At 38.2% G+C, this 20,835-nt stretch overlaps 1 protein-coding gene across 5 annotated transcripts in view; it reads right to left on the bottom strand.

The window, feature by feature from the left end:
- KCNQ5 (potassium voltage-gated channel, KQT-like subfamily, member 5) overlaps nucleotides 1-20,835 on the bottom strand; it is a 997,522-nt gene that overhangs the window by 678,702 nt on the left and 297,985 nt on the right. The window lies entirely within an intron of this gene.

The raw sequence follows: 20,835 nt of genomic DNA, 5'->3' as shown, positions 1-20,835 counted from the left end.
CATTGTAGTATTTTGCTTTGTCATTCCGAGCAGCCTTTTGGAATCTTCTGTTCAGCTCTTTAGTATCTTGAATTCTTCCTTGTGCTTTGGCTTCTATATACTAAGATAAATATTTGACTAACTGACCTTAGGTATGAAATATACTTAACTGTTTGATTTACAGTACTTGTTGCAAGTTCTGGTGGCCTAGTGATAAGGAACTGAACTGCAATAACAAAGGCACACAGTTCAAATTCACCAGGTGCTACACAGGAGAAAGATGAGCAATCTCTTCCCAGGTGACTAAATTGCCTCTGAAAACCAGCTGGAGGGTCAGCTTTGGGTCGCTTCTGGCTCAATGATACACAACAAGTTGATTCCTAATGTGAGTACAGCCTGCATAGCCTAAATTCTTTTAGATTCAGAGTGCCTATTTCTATGAATAAATGACATAATTCATTAATAATAATCAGCATTACCTGGTAATTAATTAACATTTTCATATTTAATATTATGTCATTCTGAAAGGGCACACCAGCCAAGTACTTTTCATATCATCAAGCAGCTATTACGTAAATGGTTTCTTTTAAAAAAAGTCACAGCTGTATTAGTGTTCGAAAAACCAGAGAGCTGGTTTCAGATACCAGGAAAGAAGTAAAATAAAATGAAGCATCTCTTGAAAACCGAGAACGGTAAAATGCAAGGCCCTAAAAATATGAATTACACTTTTCTAAGTGTTATAGTACTACAGGCTTTAAAGTTACCTTTAACAGCACCTATTTAGTAACTAAATTAATTCAAGGAAAATTTTAAAAATAAAATTTAAAAGTTCCAGCTGCAAGCAAGTTGATTCCAACACATGGTGACCTCATGTGTGTCAGAATGGAAGCATGCCTCATTGGGCTTGCAGCGGTTAAATGTTTGGGGGCAAAGCATCAGGCACCTTCTGAAGCACCTCTGAATAGCTATGCATTTTAAATCTTTATGTTAGTACCCAAATGTGTTAAGTGTTTGCATCACTGAGGGAATCTCAAAGGAATACTATTGATCTTGTATTTTATTATTGCTGAGAATAAAGATTGAGTTCCTCATAATCACTGAAAAATTTAGAAAACAAGATTGAATATAATGCTCAAATTGTCAAGTCAAAGTTCTGACAACAACCAGGGAAATCAGTACATATGATCTGTGAAAATACAAAGAATAAAACATCAAGTTGTTCATATGCAGCTACAGGTTCAGAATTTTGCAGGGAAGTCCGGTATTGGATAAATTACAGAGTAGATTCTTTGGGGTTTATTGCCCTTTGGACACACTGGTACAGAGAGCTCTAAGCCTGGAAACAGAAATCATTCAGCACAAACTCTTAGATGAGTTTACAAGCGTTATGGTCCATGGAGAAACACACCCTCCTGGCAATTCCCATGTGAGACTCGGCAAAGTTTGGTTTTTAAGATTCAGCAACAGAGCAGTCTGGTGACTTTTCCCCTTTAAGTACCTGTTCCTGGCCCAGATTTCCCCCAAGACTGCTGCATAGATTTATATAGGTTATAAATTAAAATCTTTCAAATAATTCGGTATATGATGACATTCCACATGCTTCCCTACTCCCCAAATGAATTTTCTCTAAAAACAGAGGGATTAATAAGAGTAAGACAATAAGACAACAAAGATTGTGTCCAAGACAAATATTGATTGTGGCTGGCCTGACACTGGACTCTGTGTCAGCTCAAGAATTAGACCAGTGCCTGCTGTTAGAAACCAGAGCAAGCATGCTGTGGGATCTTTTAGAAAAGCTCCCTAATTATCTATGGAAAGTTGAACACGGGTGCTGCCTGGGGATTGATAGAGCTGTGGAAAAACCATAAGGAAACAGGATCACTCACTGTAACACAGTGCTCATGTAATAATGATAGTATGTTTTAATCTCCTTAAGTTCAACACAGAGATGCTTGTTTATATGAAGAAAAGAGTTTACAAGGAGAAACAAATTTTATGAGACCGAGTTCTAAGATGACTAGAACGCAGTGTAATGGACGGGGCTGTGGGGTCAGAGTTCCGGTCTCTGCTCTATTTTTAACTAGCTGTAGTACATGAGCTTGGATCTTAAGAGGGTTACCCTATATGGACTCCAAGAACCTTTCTAAACAAAATACTTTGATTCAGAAATATACAGAAATCCCATCTTTAGGAATGTCTTATATTGACCCTTGTTACTGAAATGAGACTATAGCTAAAATAAGCAATATTCTTTCAAAGTTACAGTAATTATATGAACTCGGGTTTTGTTTTGTGCAATGTGTTTTTATATTATGATATTATTTTAAATTATTACAATATTTTAATTATTATAATAGTAATAACTATGAGAACTCGGGTTTGGCTAGGAAGTGAGTCAGTGGTCAATTTCAACTGCAGAGTGAGGGAGCAGAGGATTGTCTATGTAAAATATTAGCACAGTCTAAAATTATTACCAGTACTGTGTGCTGCATGAGGTATATATAAGAGATAAGTAAGACTGTACACAAAATTCTATGGGATCAATTGTTGCATATCAACTGGAGCATGAGGCTGAGAGAAAAGGGAGACTTTCACTGACATTTATTAGTCTGATTATTAAAATTACATAATATAATGAATACAATGATGAAATGTAGTCATCAAAGTTAACTTATTTTTCCCCATCTTGATTTAATTAATCTGAATTATTCTGAAAGATCTTTCTTAGTTAGAAAATCATATATATGTACATATAAATACATGAGGGCTCTCTGGTAGCCTAGTCATAAGGAGTGGTGCTATCAATTCAAAGGAAGGCAGTTAAAATTCTCTACCTGCTCCACAGAACAAAGATGGGCAATTTTCTCTTGTGTGAAAATCTGTTGGAGGACCAGCTATGATTTGACAGCACACAACAACATCAACAGTTGTTTTTGTTAGGTGCAATATAGTCAAATACCACTTATAGCAACTCTATGAACAACAAATCAGAACCCTATCCTGTCCTGGACTATTCTCAGCATCTCTGGTATACCTGAATTAATCATTGTAGTCACAGTGTTAAGTCATTTGTTTGAGTATCTTTGTCTCTTTCATTGATCTTCCACCTTTCCAAGCTGCTACCCCTTTCTAAGAAACAGCCTCTCAACATGCTCAAAGAATGTGAGATGATGCTTTATCATTTTTACCTCAAAGGAGCCCTATGGCATCACATTCTCCAAGATATATACGTTCTTCTGACAGTCCATGGGATACTCAATGTTCTCCTCCAAAACCACAGTTTGAAGGCCTCAATTTTTCTTCTGTCATTCTTACTCATCATTCAGCTCTAAGATGTATAGCAAGTAACTGAAAGTATCATGGCCTGGATAAGGTGTGCCTTAGACTACAAACTGTCTTTGTTTCTCAATGATTTGGAGAAATCCTGTGTGGTTTGTCTCTTCATATGACTTTTATGGTATAGATGACTGACTGAGTGGGACTTTGCAAGTAGAGTGTGTTGGCCTATCCACAAAGGGACTGGCTATCTATCATTCCATAAGAGACTTGGCCAGTCTCAGCAATCCACAAGAGGATTGGCTAATCTTGCCAAAAAATATTTGAGCAACTCTAGCTGCAGAGAATAGAAATTCTTCCCCCCCACCAAAAGGAATTCTTCCCCCACCAGAAAAGATGGAATTCTTCATCTAGGCAGAAAAGAGAGACCTCCCAGAAGCCAGTGAGATATAGGACATGCTTTGGGATAGAAGCAGAAGTGATGGATAAACTGGATAACTGGATGTTAGATGGGACTTTGGGAAGGAGGGAAGCAATATTGGCAAGACTGAGAACCTTGTTGGACAATTGCAGGGAAGTGAAAAATTGAGAATGTGGGAACACTTAGAGCCATGAAGCTGTGGGGCCTGCATGCACATTTTGGGAGCCATCTTGAGTGTGTGCTGTTTTTAATCTGAATTATAACCTTTTAACTCCCTGAATATGGTTCTGTGTGATTTATGAGCTATCATATCAGATTCTGAACCCAGCTAAGCAGTAAGATTTTTGTTGAGATGACTAGCAGGCATAGGACCCTGGGGGACATGTCTGATCTCATGGCAACTGGTTTCAAGTTACTGATGCTGTGAGTGAGGATAGTTGTCTCCTATGAGGTTGGTAAAGGTCAGCTCTGGCACTCCCCATGTGACACTTGCTCTTTTTAAAAGTTCCTAACTACAGACTTTTTCAGTGCAGTATGTCCCCTGATAGCAGGTACCAATGGTTTTAATTGTGGATCCAAGAGAGAGAAAATCTTTGACAGTTTCAGTCTTTTCTGCATCAATCTTTTCTGTTGCCTATCAGGACAGTGGTGAGAATTTTTGCTTTTTGATATTGAGATGTAATACATATTGAAGACTGTTGTTGTTTTTGTTGTTATGTGCCATCGAGTCGCTTGCAACTCATAGCGACCCTATGTACAACAGCCCTAAACTCTGCTCTGTCCTGTGCCAATCCCACTGTCTCCAACACTCCCATCCTGATTATCCCAGTCACTGAATCAATCCACCTCATAGAAGGCCTTCCCCTCCTGTGCCGTCCCTCCACCCTCCCAAGCATGATGTCCTTCTCCAAGAACCGGTAGTCTTTGGTATTCTGCAGCGAGCGTTTCAAGTCCTCTGCTTTTCAACAAGCAAGGGTGTGTCATCTGCATCACATAGGTTGTTGATGAGTCATCCTCTGATCCTGATGTTACATTCTTCTTTAAAGGCATATGAAGATAGAATATATTATACGTTCATGTGAATAGGATGACAATAAGAATTTATTAAAGTGGTGCTAGAGAAAAGTACTGAACATGCCATGAACTGCCAGAAAAACAAATAGGTTTGTTCTGAAGAGGGTGAAACCAGGTTGCTCCTTGCAGGCAAGAGCTCTGAAACTTCATCTCACAAATTTGGGGCATGTTGCTTTGAGGTACCAATCCTTGGAGAAGAAAATCAGGCTTGGAAGGGTGGATGGTCAAAGCAGAAGATGAAGACTGGATGAGATGGACTGATATAGTGACTTTAAAAGTGGGGTCAAGTGTGTCAGAGATGGTGAAGTTGGCTCAGGATGGGGCAAAGTTCAGAGACATTGTTCATAAGATCACTATCAATCATATTAAACAGCATGTATATACACATATAGACATATCTGTATATGTATAGTACACATGTTGTATTGAGAAAACCTGCTATCAAGGGCTTCTTAAAAGTTGCTGTTGTTGAGTATGTGGAGTTAGAACCAATACATAGCTGAACCTCTGATGGGTTTTCAGGGGCAGTTAATCGCACAGGAGATTGCCCATCTTCTCCCACTGAGAAGCTGGTGACCTCGAACCACATGCCTTTGAGATTGCATGCATGAGTGCAGCTTCTTACCACTAGGCCACCAGAGCTCCCTGTCTTAAATGTACTGAATAAAAAGAATATTAGTATAAAGACTAAAATGCACCTGATCCAAGCCATGGCATTTCCAATTGCTTCATACATATCAGAAAGTTAAACAGTGAATAAAGATGGCAGAAGAATCAGTGTGCTTAAATTATGGTGTTGAAGGCAAATATTGAGTATACCATGGACCACCAAAAGAACATATAAATCTGTCTTAGAGGGATGACTGGGATTCTCCTTAGAGGCAAGGATGATGAAATTTTGTCCCACACACTTTCGTCACGTTGGCAGGAAGGACCAGTCCTTGTAAAGACAGACATCTTTTTGGAAAGGTGAAAGAGAAGAAGACTTTTGGCAAGATAGATTTACACATGACTTTAATAATAACATAATAATAACAATGGGTTCAAGCATGACAGAGATTGTGAGGATAACATAGGATAGGGCACAGGGTCTCTAAGGGTAGGAGTTGGCTCATTGGTAACTAATAACAACGTAACATATACACGCACATGTATGCACACATATATATCATATACACATACATGAGTGTATATATACATACACATGCACTCATTCCTGAGAAACACATAGAAGGCCAAAAGTTCAAGTCATGGTTACAGTATTTGGAAGCATTTTGTCAAGTAGTTTAGAAACTGAATGAAGATACATGGAAAGTACTTGGCACAGAGTCCACTCAATACTGATTGGTTATTCTTATTGAAAAATTAGCACTCTGAGGCATCCCACAGTAAAGTCTATTAAGCCATTTACATTTTAGACCTCAACTAGGCTTAATTTTTTAAGAAGATAGTGATTTTCATGTTTATTTGTTCCTCTACATTGACAAGCTTAATGACTTACACATGGTCACCTTAATATTCTATGTACCCAAGAATGACTAGTAATGAGAACAAAAGATAAATTTTTACTAAGGAATTTATGAAGTTTTCAATCCTAATGATTTTAATACACTGATTTTTTTTACCACAAAATTAGCCCCAAATTAGATCCTTATTTATTATTTTTCTGTATTATAAATCTATGTGGTAAGTAATGGAATGAGTTATAATTTTACAAAAATCTGAAACTTTCTTTATATTCAATGTGTGTTAGTCACATAAGGATAAGCATGCTGTTATGTTGTTGGTATGTGCGAGTTGCTTGCGACTCATAGCAACCCTATGTAAAATAGCCCTAAACTCTGCTCTGTCCTGTGCCAGTCGCACTGTCTGTGATACACCCATCCCGATTACCCCAGTCAATGGGGTAATCCACCTAAGCATGATTTCCCTCTCCTAGGACCAGTCCCTCCTTACAACATGTCCAAAGTATGTTAGATGGAGCCTCAGAATCCTTGCCTCCAAGAAACCTCCCGGTTTAACCCTCTCCAGGATGAATACGTTTGTTTTCCTAGCAGTCCGTGATACCCTCAACACTCTTCTCCAGCACCACAGCTCAAAGACAATAATTCTCCTTCTATCTTCCCTAGTCATTATCCAACTCTCTGATACATAACAAGTGATTGCAAAGACCATGGCCTGAATCAGACGCACCTTAGTCTCCAGAGACACACCATTGCTCTTCAGAACTTTGGAGAGGTCTCTAACAGCAGACTTTCCCATGACAATACGTCTTTTAATTTCCTGGCTACTGGTGCCAAGAGTGTTGACTGTGGAGCCAAACAAAATAAAGCCGTGAACAATCTTAATCTCTTCACCATCCATCCTGATGCTGCCAATTGGTCCAGTGGTGAGAATCTTTGTCTTCTTGACATTGAGCCTCAATCCATACTGAAGGCTGCAGTCCTTGACCCTCTGCAGCAATCACTTCAGGTCTCTACAGTTTCAGCAAGCAGGGTTGTGTCATCTGCATAATGCAGATTGTTGATAGATCTTCCACCAATCCTGATGCCATGTTTCTCCTCATAGAGCCCTGCCTCCTGGATAATCTGTTCTGCATGCAGGCTGAAAAGGTATGGAGACAGGACACATCCCTGGCATATGCCATTTCCAATTTTGAACCATGTAGTGTTTCCTTGCTCTGTTCTGACGACTGCCTCTTAGTCCAAGTATAGGTTTCACATTAGCACGATCAAGTGTTCTGGGATTCCCATTCTTCACAGAGTCAGCCATAATTTGTTATGGTCCACACAGTCAAATGAAGCATAATTGAACTAAATAACACCACTATTCTTAGATATTAAATATGTCCTGATTTAAGCCTTAATATTTGATAACCTGATTGCTGAGCCCTGATTGCTCAGCTCAGTACCTATTACAAACAATATTTATACTTAAAACTTTCATAAAGAATGACATAGATCAGAGTAATTTTTGACTTTTTATATGGTATCTTAAAGTAGATTAATACAATGATCACAACAATGGGCTCAAGTATGTTGGAGATAATAAGGATGGCACAGTGCAGAGCAAGGTTTTTATGTATTCTTCACAGGGTTACAATGAGTCATTGGGGACTCAGTGGCAAAAACAACATGATGTCCCACCTGAAATAGTGAATATATTAGTTAATAAAGGCAAACTCAGATTAAATAAAACTTAGTTACACTGATGAAGCTTTGCTGAGGCCCTCTGGCAAGTATTTATGGTTTTTTAAAAAAAAAAGGAAACCAAGATTAATGTATGCCCACAAAATAGGAAAATGCAGTAAGTTCATAGAAACTGCAATATGACATCTCTTCTCTGTATAGAGCATTTTCTTACTTAAGCTAAGGACTCATCTGCCTGAGAATAATCTCATTATATTCACTGAACTGATTCACCATTAGCTCTTCTTGCCCTTTAATCCTATTACTGTATCTATTTGTATTTCAATTTTTGACCTTTGGGATTTTTTTAAATTAGTATTTCCTGTGAAACTGAATATTACAGTTCTTAATGACAAAGATATCTCATTATATTAAAAGTTTAACTAAGCTTTCATGGGTCAGCAAAACTCAGCATGATTATCAACTTATCATTCCCATATATAATATAAATGCCTCTGAAATGAAGAGTGTGATACTACTGAGCACATAATAGCTCAGTTATCATGTCTTTACAGGCTTTGGGACTCAGGAGATTCTGTATGACTGGTCTATTTTCTTCAAGTGCTTATTCGCACTAAAGATCATGATGATGGTTTGGTCTGTGGCTTTTGACACAAAGTGTTTATGGTCTTCTCAGAGGTCTGATCTCTGACCTTGGTCTCGTTAAATACCAACTTTAATGATCCGAAATAACCAGTTTCAGATACAGAAAAGTTCCTTTAGCTTCCCTAGTCCTGGACGGCTTTTAAATACAACACCTGTTTTACATCAATGTCTGAGGTGGAAGGCCAAATGAGAACCAGTAACGTTATTTTCAAATGTGGAGAGTCAAAACTGACAATAATGTAACCTCACATAATGGAAGAGTTTTAGCATGACTTTCAATCTCTTTTCCCATGTACAGAGCACTTAGCAATGAGCACAGAATATTTTCATATTCTTTACACTTGTTTTTATAAGTTGTATTTAATAATAATATTCATAACAGGTAAACAAGCAGTATAGTTATTGGTGATTAGAATAACTTTCATAAATATTTCTCTAATTAATTAGATCAACTTTCATTTGAATGTTTCAAGGCTCTAGACAACCTGCCCATTTGAGGATCATTTTTGCATTCTTTTTAAAGGTTCTCTTTTTCTAAAATGGACAAATATATATATAGTATGGTTCTTTAATATTGATAAAGAAGGGATATCAACAAATGAATGAATAGGAAATCAGTGGTACATTCATACAACAGGATACTACATAGCATTGAAAAATAATGAATTTGTAAAACAATATACAACATGGATGAACATGGAAGATTTTATGTTGAGTGAAATATTTCAGTAACAAAAGGACAAATACTCTATCAGACTTTGTTTTAAAATAGGGTTGACACAGCAGGGTTGAGGAGAACAGGAAACTAATAGGTATATAATGAATACTGTACTGGAATAGATGAAGGAAAGGATTGTCTGAAAGAAATGAATGATTAGGCATTATATGTATGCCAGTTAACATTCTGGAAAACAAGCATAAGGTGAATTAGAGTAGGGTGAAGCGAAGAGGAAAATGTGTAGCAATGAGTTAATAAAAACCCAATATTTCTGTACACTCTCATTAAAATCACACTAAAAACAAAGCCTAAAGAAGTAAATAAATAGGACATTTTAAAAAAAAGACCTGTTACATTGGGCAAATCAGATATCAGGAAACACTCTATAGTGAAAGAGGAAGGATTTCAGATTAAAGACTGAAGTGCACCTGACTCAAGCCATGGTATTTTCAATTACTTCATATGCATAGGGTCCTATGAGTCACAAACGACTTGACGGCAGATAACAACAACAACATATGAATGTTGGATAATGAGAATGACAGAAGAATTGATGTCTTTGAAAGGTGTTGGAGAAAGCACTGAATATCCCATTTTAGCCTGCTGAATGAACAAACAATTAAGCCTTGCAGGAAGGGCAGGCAGAGTGCTACACAGAGGCAAGGTCAGTAACACTAGCTCTTAACAATACTTTGGATATGACATTAGCAGGCACCAATCCTTAAAAAGGTATAATAATGGGAAAAGTAGAAGGTTAGTGAAAAAAAGGAAGACCCTCAATGAGATGGATGGACATAATGCATGGTGGAGGTCATGAGAACTGAATAATAGGCTTGAGCAGAGATGGTGAAGGTCATGAGGAGAGCATATGGTTTAGATCTGTTGTTTACAGGGACACTACGAGTTGTGGTTGACTGTTGTTATGTGCCGTTGAGTAATGACTCATAGCGACCTTATGTACAACAGCCCTGAAACCTGCTCTATCCTGTGCCAACGTTACTCTCTCTAAAACACCTACCCTCACTCTAACCCTGTATCAATCCATCTCATCGATGGTACCCCTCTCTTTCTCCTTCCCTCCACCCTTCCAAGCATGATGTCCCTCTTCAAGGACTGATCCCTTCTTGCAACATGATGATGCTTCAGAATCCTTCCCTCCAAGGAGCAGGCTGGCTTCACCCTCTCCAGGACACTCTTCTCCAGTACCATAGCTCAGAAGCATCAATTCTCTTTCTATCATCCCTAGTCATTGTCAAGCTCTCTGATGCATAGCAAACAACTTCCAAGATTATAGCCTGAATCACGCACACCTTAGTCTCTAGACTGACATAGTTACTCATCAGTATTCTCGAGAGGACCCTGACAGCCAACTTTGCCAATGCATTTCATCTCTTGATTTCCTGGCTGCTGGTATCAATAGTATTGCCTGTAGAGCCAAGCAAAGAAAAGCTGTTAATAATCTCAGTATCTTCACCATCTATTATGATGCTGTCAATTGGACAAGTGGTGAGAATCTTTTGTTTTCTTGATGTTAATCCATATTGAAGGCTGAAGTCCTCTACCTTCTGCAGCAAGTGCTTCAGGCCCTCAGTTTCAGCAAAAACAACAGCAGTAAACATAACAGAAACTTATAATCAGAAGGATCCAAAAGTTATCATGTTAAATTACCTATTTGGGATTATGGGTGGGAATTGAAGGTAAATAACTGACCTTTTAGATAAGACCTAATGCTTGGTTTAGGGAGCTCCTGGTGGTATAACCCACAGGGAGTTGCACTACTTGCTTAAAAGTAGTGTGTCTCTGGCGGTTTGAATCTACCAGTGGCCCTACAGGAGAGATAGGCACTCTCAGCACTCTCCTCCTATATAATTTATAGCCTTTGAAAACCTGCTGGAGGGTCAGCTATCAATGACAATGAGTTGAGTTAAATGCTGGATTTAATAGTACAATAAGTAAATTATATTTTGATAAAACAATGCAATGTCCAAGTGTTTTGTAAAAAGGACTTTTTTTTTTGCTTGATCCAAGTTTATTTTACCTGTAAATTTATGATGTCTTAATTTTTTTTATTGACATAAGTACACTTGTTTTAAACACATACTTACCACTCCCATCCCCATTTAAAATGATGCATAATCAAGAAAAGAAAGAGGAATCTTGCACAGTTTGTGGGGTGGGGGGAGAAAGTTTTTTCTCTGAAAACAAACAAGAACATAAGGAAAAATAATACAAGATATACTTTTCAATAAACAACTTTTTCTGAATAACAAACTAATAATGGAAATTTTAGACATGGTAACTGGGTTATCATTGTGCCTATTTCAGGCTATGGTCTTTCTCAACCTCTTGCTATGGATCTGAGAGTCAGGCAGTAGTAGTAAATAAAGATGGCAGAAGAATTGATGCCTTTAAGTTATGGTGTTGGAGAAATGCATTGAATATTCCATGGACTGTGAAAAGAACAAACATATATCTTGGGAAAAGTGCTGCTAGAGTGTTCCTTTGAGGCAAAGATAGCAAAATTTCATCTCTCATACTTTGGGCATTTTGCTAGAGGAGGCTACTCCATGCTTGGAAAAATAGAGGGCCAGAGGAAAACGCTCCATGAAATGGATTGACACAGTAACTGCAGCAATGGGTTTAAGTGCATTAGGATTATGAGGACGGCACAGGATAAGACAGGGCTGTGGCTGCTGTTGCATCGTCAAGTCACTTGTGACTCATAGAGACCATATGTACAACAGGTCTGAAGGCTGCCCTGTCCTGAGCCAGTCTCACTGACTCTGACACTCCTACGCCCTTGTCCCAGTTACTGTGTCAATCCATCTCATTCAGGGTCCTCCACTCCTGCATCATTTCTCCACCCTTCTAACCATCATGTGTTTCCCAAAAGACCAGTCAGTCCCTCCTGGCCATGCACCCAAAGTATGTGAGGTGGAATTTCAAAACCCTAACCTCCAAGGAAAGACTTGGTTTCACTCTCTCTAAGACAGACCTATTTGTTTTCTTGGCAGTCCATAGTATGTTCTAGACTCTTCTCCAGCACCATAACTCAAAGGCATTAATTCTTCTTCTGTGATCCTTAGTAACTGTCCACACTCTGATGCATAACAAGGAATTGCAAAGACCATGGCCTGAATCAGATACATCTTAGTCTCTAGACTGAAATCATTGCTTCTCAGTACTCCAAAGGGGTCCCTGACAGCAGATTTTCCCAGTACAAATCATCTTTTGGTGGGGTTGCTTGAGTGATATTCAACAACAGCATTCTAACAACAACAAGCCTAGCAGACATGGAGTCAGTTTATTTAATGACTTTTACTTTGGATTGTCTCTCTCTCTCTCTACCCAATTTACTTCTTTCTCCCCCTTCTCACCCCTGTTATTCCTCCAAGACTGATTCTGTGTGTAAACTTTCTTCATTTTTTTGGTGTCTTTTGTTGTTATGTTCAGGTTTTCAGAGATGGTAAATCACACAGGAGGAGAGTATCTTTCTCCCTCAGAGAAGCTAGTAGATTCGAACTATGTGCCTTTGGGCTGGCAGTGCAACTCCACCAGGCCTCTAGAGTTCCTAGCCTTTTTAAAGCTTTATTTATTTTTAAATGCATTACACTTTTGGTAATAAGCCTTATTGTTCAAGTCTGGAGAGATTTATAAAATACCTGTGGGGCATACACTGATGGCTTTTAACAAAATTCTAATTCATATTTTATGTTGCTCCTCTCAAGTAGTTTGCACTGCTGTTAGGTAACTCGGCTCATGCAATTAGTGAGATTCAATTTAAAGAGAAGAGAAGAATTCTCGAAACTGACTAAAATTGATAGTGTTCAATTTATAAGATCGATCTTTCAGTTCTAAAATTCTTTCATTTCCTAAGTATGCATTTGTACATCTGAAGAAGTAGCTGAATGAAATTAGGGCTTGTGTGACTGTAATATATGTAAAACATTACTTCTCAGTATCTGGCTGCTCCTCCTGAGATGAGTCACTAGCAGTTGGAGAATTTTATTTCCTCCAATTTCAGTGCATTTGGTTCAGCTTTTGGTAGACTGACAATCACCTTATCAAGGCACTAGATCTTGAAGAGGCTAAACAGCACAATCCAGCCTCACCACCTAAAAGCAAACCAGTCACGAATGATCACTCCAAGTGTGGTAAACTATTTTTCATAGGATTTTTAAGGCTGTGAGCTTAGGACTGCCAACCCTTCAGATGTAGTGTATTGCTTAACCATTAGCACTGTCATCTATCCTCACATTTCACAGGCATGTGACCTAAATTGTTTGATAAGGCACATCCATTACTTTTTTCGGGTTTTGGTATTTTTTTCTTTTCTTTTTGAGGTGCAAGTTCTCATTTAACTGCTGGAGAAGAGTCTTGAACATACCATGGACTGCGAAGAAAATGAACAGTTCTGCCTTGGAGAGGGTGAAACCAAGTCTCTCTTTGGAGCTTACGGTTTTGAAGCTCCATCTCACTATTTTGGGCACGTGGCCAAGAGAGGCCAGTCCTTGGAGAAAGACATCATGCTCAGAAGTGTGGAGAGAGAGGAAGACCCTGGATGAGATGGATTGATACAGTAACTGGGGCAATAGGGGTTGGTGTGTCATAATTAGTGAGACTGGCTCAGGGCAGGGAAGGGTTCAGAGAAGCTGTACATAGGGTCACTATGGGTTACAGGTGACTTGACAGCACACAACAACAACAACAACAACAAGGCAACTGTGAGTCAACATGTTGCAAAGTCCTATGTGAGAGTGATGTCAATTCAGAGGGACTTAAACAAATGGAAAAGAGAAGACTAACCCAACCAATATTCAGTCCTTGCATCTAGCCTGAAGCAAGTAATATACATGGGTTTTAAAGTTAGTTGAGCTTACACATTCTGCCTTTTTTTCTTAAACTAGTTTTATTTCCATTTTTGCAGCTCACAATCAACAGAATCCCAAAGTAAATAGATTTAAAAAGATTGATTCCAGCAATTTTCAATTTTATTGCCGTGAAAGAAAAATGCCACCTTTTCAACTCAAGGCCCACTGCTATAGAACTCAGCTTTTCCTGACCCATCTTTTCCCCTTAAGGAAATACCCTTGTTAATAATAAAAAAAAATTAGATAGATAGATATAGATAGATATTATTAAATATTAACCTCTAGCCTTACCTGGGCATTTAAAAAGAAAATAATTATTCATTCATGCAAAATGAAATTTTTAAGTTCACAATTCCAAAATATGGTATAAAATAATCTCCAATGATTATAAATGTATCTAGGCAATATCTATGTATCTAAGTAATATCTATGTATCAGAAAGATCAACTTTTGTCAGTCTTTAGAATCACAATTATACAATAAAAGAGATTTCATTATTTTTTTAAATTCTTTTTATACTGGTTTATTTACAAAGTTGGAATACATTGATTTTCACACCGGGTCTTTCCCATTTCCCTCACCACTTCACACTCATCAAATTATATGACATGATACTATGATTAACCTCCCTCCGCCCCCACCCATCCTCTCCCCTCTACCTCCCCTCTCTCCCCCCTTGGATCCTCATATTTATTCTATAATTTGTCCTTATGGGACTGAGTTAGTTCACTCTGCATAATGCTCTTCAGTGCCTCCCAAGTTACGTAATAATTTACAAAGTCATTGCTCCTGCATGCTCTGTCATATTTCCTTGAGTGAATGGACCATAATTTCTCTATCCATTCCACTGTGATTGAACATTTGGGCTGTTTCCATGTTCTTGTGATGGTCAATAACGCTGCTAAAAACATTGGTGTATAAGTCTCCACTTGTGCCTCAGTTCTCATTTTCTCAGGGTATACTTCAAGCAGTCTAATAGCTGGGTCATATGTAACTTCAAAGTTCAGGTTTTTTTAGGAAGCGCCAAATTACCTTCCAGAGTGGTTGTACCATTTTACAATCCCACTAACAATGTATAACAATGTATCTCTCCACATCCTCTCCAATATTTATTCCAATGTATCTCTCCACATTCTCTCCAATATTTATTCCTTGCTGTCCTGTTAAACTTTGTCACTGTTACTGGAGTGAGATGGTATCTCATGTGGTTTTGATTTCCATCTCTCTTATTGCCAGTGATTTTGAGCATCTCACTTCATTCGAATAGCTTCCTCTGTGAAAATTCTTTCCTTGTGTTATGCCCCTTTTGTAATTGAGTTATTGGGTTTTTTCTTGTGGAGGCCCAGTGTATTCTATATATTTTCATTATGAGACTCTTGTCTGAGAAGGATTGCCAAATGTTTGTTCCCAGTCAGTAGGTTTTCTTTTCTCCCTGTTGGGAAAAGTTTTTGATGCGCATAGGGATTTAATCTTTAGAAGGTCCCATTCATCAATTGTATCCTCTTCAGATTATGCATATCTGGCTGTATTGGCAGTCTCTTTATACCATGGACTAAATCTTCTAAGCTTGATCAGAGTTTGTCTCTTACAAATCTATGGTTTCGGGCTTTACTCCCATGTCTCTGATCTACCTTGAGTTGATTTTTGTGAGTGGTGTGAGATGTGGATCCTGTTTTAGCTTTCTGCAGGTAGTAGTCCAGTTTTTACCAGAACCATTTGTTGAAGAGGTGGTCATTTCCCCATTTGATCTGTTTTATTTCCTTGTTGAATATCAGTTGACCATAGATAGCTGGGACTATTTCTGTGTTCTCAATTCTGTTCCATTGGTTTATGTGCCTGTCATTGTACCAGTAACATGCTATTTTGGTTACCACTACTGTATAGTAGGTTTTGAGGTCAGGGAGTGCTATGTCTCCCACTTCATTTTTGTTTCTCAGAAGTGTTTCGCTTATTCAGGGTCTCTTGTCATTCCAAATATACTTTACAATTTCCCTTTCAATCTCCTTAAAAAATGAATTTGGGATTGTGTTGAACATGTAGATTGCTTTTGGTAGGATTGTTATTTTCACAATATTGAGTCTTCCTCTCCATGAATAGGGCTAAAGGAGCTTTCTTCTTAATGAAGATTAACACTGAGAAAGGCCATTTCCCATTACACCATTTTTAAAAATTAACTGCTCCAAATTTACAAATGCCATATTTGTCAGTCATTATCTTCCTTCTTCTTACCTCTTTTTGGTTCACTGCAGTTATTTTAAATGGTTATTACTTTCTAAACACCTGAGATTTGGCTTAGTGGAGTTATCACTTTTTAAAGCAACCCCACAGCTAAAAATGGGTATAAACATACGTGTAGCATTTTTGCATTCATTTACTGCTGACCGAAGTGTGCAGAGAGTTATAAATAGAAAGCAGAAACACACAGACAGTACTTTCGTGTGCATATGAATTTGCATTACACTTCCTAGAAAATATTTTTTTCCAATTTCATGATGCTTCTTTGTGAGAATTTAATTAACCACCACAAAATCAGGGTCCAAGACTGCCACTTATTTAACAGCATTTTAAAATAATTGTAACATAACAGTAGCATCAATATCAAGAATATTCATTTCCTTCAGTCTTCTTTTTCTTTGCTTTTCAAAATGTAAAACAGTCAGCTCAGACTGCAGCACTCTGTAACCAGGAAGTGCAAAGCACAAGTGACTTTGCCCAGCACTGTGCAGAGATGAGGGCTGAGCACAGGGCTGGGAACATAGCAGGAACTCTTCACAAGGCCAATTCTCTAATCCCTTCTCCTGCCTTCTCTTCCTTTGCACTGAACTGCACACATGTGTACCGGCTCATCATCCCCCTTCTACTTGGAAGAGCAATCTATTTTAGAAGAATTCTTCTGAATCCTCTCATGATAAACTCTCAGCTACAAATATACTTAGTTTAAATATCCTTTTAATACGTTAAAATTAAAGTCATAGATAAAATAATTTCTGTACATACATTAATTCTTTTTTAATTATTATTAACTTTAATGAAAATTTACAGAGATTTTGGATTTCCATTCATTCATTCATTCATTGTTGCACTTTTCTCCCTGCCCACCTCTCCCCTCCAGTTTGTTCTTCTCTTTGAAAAAAAGTAAAAGAAAAATTCTTTCATTGTTATATAATCCCTCTCCCCTACATACTTTTAATTCTAAAACCAACTTGTGATAAGAAGCAAACATTTCATACTGAATTCATGCACTGCAATAAATGTTTGGGCATTATACATTCAAAGACACTACCCATGCACTGCTGTCCAGGTGACTCCAACTCAAGGCAATCCTACAGGATTGAGTAGATCGGCCCTATAGGGTTTCCAAAGCTAAATCTTCATGAGAGCAGACAGTTTCCTCTTTCTCCCATGGAGTGGCTGATGAATTCAAATTGTCAAGTTTCCAATTAGCAGTCAAAAAATTAAACCACCGTGCAACCAGGGCTGCTCACACTTGAGGAGAACAAATAATTAAGTAGTTGAGTAACGAAACCCACCTTTCCCAAAATTCCTCTGTGAAGGCACGATACATATTCCTAGGATGGGCTAGATTTCATTCTGTTGTGCACTGGATGTCTGTGAGTTGAAGCTGACTAGACATCTAATAACAACATGCATCACTAAATATGTATAGATTGTCTCTGGGTTTGAATTTGCCGAAATGGCTTTGAATAGAGACATTAATTACAAGCTTAATCAGAGACAGTGTAATGAGGTTCCTTTGCCAGAATAATTGGAACCCTGCAGTTACGCTCTCCTAGCTATTAAACGGTAGCAACAAGTTTTAAGGACATAAAACACCATGGTTGTTGTTAGGTGCCGTCGTGTCGAGTATGATGGAAAATAACTCTATGAACAACAAATATGAACCCTGTCCAATCCTGTGTCATCTTTATCTTCTCTGACACACTTAGCTCACTGATGACTATAAGAGCTTCTCCAAATAAAGTGGGGGGGGGGGGGGCGGAACTCTAAATTAAGATAAAAAAAATACATCACTCATCATTGAACAGCTCTGATTCATGACTTCACATTTACAGAATAAAACCATTTTAAGAGCTGTGTTTATTTCACAGTCTGTTTCATTCAGGAGCTCATTTATAATACTTGTAAGACACCTGGAAAAACAACTGGTATTAGAGGATCTCTCTACTGTTTATTTTATTGCTATTCAAAGGCCAAGTCAACATAGCAAAATCTTTCCCTGCCAAAGCAGAAACAACAACATAAAGTTTGAATTTAAAATGAGATTCTGGAAATTTCATGAACATGATCTTGAGAAATAACTAGAAACATGAAAGGAAAATGGCAAAAATGTGAAACTTTTTACAAAGATCAGAAGCACAAATACTTAAGGGTCATCAGAGCATAGAACAAAAGTCTTTTCCACACTTCCAGAATGACAAATGTATCCAACAATTTAACCTGCCTCTGTGAGTAAGAAAAAAAATCTCAAACCAAAGTTCTACACTCATGGTAGTCAGTGTTTATTTCTTGAGAGTCTCAACTTACATAGTCTATAATGTTACTTTTCTTTCTCTGGAAAAGTAAAGGTATTCCCACCCCCGCCCCCGAACCCTATTTCTGTTTTCTAAATAATTCTATTTACCAACATCATGCCAGAATCACCTAATAGGACGTTCTGCATTAATGAGAAAGGTGCACCTTTTTTGGAAGCTGGTATTTCCAGTATTTTCCGAAGTTGCATGTATGTGTTTGGGAAAGAGAGAATACACGAGGTAAGAGAGTGGAATAAGAATGCCAAAAAAATAAGGACACCAAAGTTATGTGTCCATTCTGATTTCTCAAAACCATATTAGCTGACATTTGCTCTTGATAAATACTTGATGTATGTGTGTAGATGTGTGGAGGTGAGAGAGAGAGAGAGATGTATTATACTGCTATGTTCTCAGGCTCCTAGATCTTATTCCCCTTACATGCAAAGCTGGCTGTTGAAAGTGAAGAGGACTTGAAACAACTTGCTGTAGAAGATCAAAGACTACAGCCTTCAATACGGATTACATTTCAACATCAACAAAGCAAAATCCTCACCACTGGACCAATAGCCAACATCATGACAGACAGAGAAAAGACTGAAGGTATCAAGAATTTAGTTTTATTTGGGTCCACAATCAAACTCCATAGCAAAAGCTAACAAGAAGTAAAAAAAATATGAGGAAATTCATTGTCAAGGACCTTTCTAAAGTGCTGAAGAGAATGAGTGTCAGTCTGAAGACTAAGGCATGCCAGAGTCTAGCTATAGTTTTGGGGGGTTTTCTTTATTTTTTAAAGTTTTATTTTATTTTATTATTTTTTTGTGTGTATGTACTGTCAAATTAGAACAGACTGGTACAGGAGGAGATTTCTCCTCCTTCTCCAGGAGATCATCTGGTGGATTCAAACCTCATACCACTGGGATTGCAGTGCAACTTCTTGCCACTAGGCCACCAGAGCTCCCTTTAAGCTATAGTTTTTAAAAATTACTTCCTACACATGTGAAAGTTGAACAATGAATAAAAATGACAGAAGAAGAATTGATGCCTTTTGAGTTGTCGTTCTGAATACCCCATGGACTGTGGTAAGAATAAACAAGTCTGTCTTGAAGGAAGGGCACTCAAGGTGTTCTTTTAGAAGCAAGGATGGTGAAATTTCATTTCACATACTTTGTCCATGTTGTCAGGAGGAGTAAGTCCTTGAGAAAAAGACACCAAGATGGGAAAGGTGGAAAAGGTATTTTGCAGGGAAAAGAGAAAGGAAAACCCTCAACAAGAAGGATTGTACAGTGACTATAGGTTTGAACATATTAGAGATGGTGAAGAGGCTGCAGGATAATGCAAGCTCTGTGCTTCACAGGGACCCTTCGAATCATAGCACACACAGTGGCTCATAACAACAACAATATCATACAAAGCTGCCACAGTAGGGACTTACACAAACTGCCTGATGTGCTCCTTCATAGCTTATCTTGCTGCTGGGTCTTCCTCACCCTTCAGATTCTACCGCCAAAGTCACTCCCTCCAAAGAAGCTCTACTGACACTCCAGGGAAGGTGCCATTTCCAACGCCTCCACATTAGAACTCCACTTAAGAAGAAGCTGAAAGGTTGGTGGTGTGGACCCACCTAGGGGAGCCTTGGGAGAAAGGCTTGGTGATCTGTTCTGAGAGGCAGAAAGGCCTTCAAAACCCTGTGGAACAGTTCTTCTCCATATATGGGAGCTCCACAAGTCAGAAAGGATTCCACAGCAACTAACAACAAATGCAAATAGCTGGAGGGCAAAGTCTTATCTGTCTTGCTTGCCACGCTCACCTCCAATTCCTGCATGAAGAAGATACTCTGAAAATTCTTTGCTGATGAAAAAACCTTGAACATAATTTTGAGCCTAAATATTCTCTTCTCTATGTTCATATATAATAACATGTGCTATTTCTTGTCCCCTTACCTCCTAAGAGACTTTGTAGTTTTTGTTGTTATGTACCAAAGAGTCAGAACCCACCCATAGCTGACCATCTAGCTGGTTTTCAGAGGTACGTAATCGGATGGGAGGAGACTGCTCATTTTTCTCCCGGTGGCATCGAACCATGTGCATTTGGGACTGCTGTGTGGCTTCTTTCCACTAGACCACCAGAGCTCCTCAGGGTACTTTAGTTTTCTCAAACAAGTTTTTTATAA

This window comes from Elephantulus edwardii, unplaced genomic scaffold (genome assembly GCF_000299155.1).
Source record: "Elephantulus edwardii isolate Elephantulus edwardi_28Jun2011 unplaced genomic scaffold, EleEdw1.0 scaffold00255, whole genome shotgun sequence".
NCBI lineage: Eukaryota > Metazoa > Chordata > Mammalia > Macroscelidea > Macroscelididae > Elephantulus > Elephantulus edwardii.
Note: the sequence above shows the minus strand (reverse complement) of the source record. Positions and strands in the feature narration are given on the sequence as shown.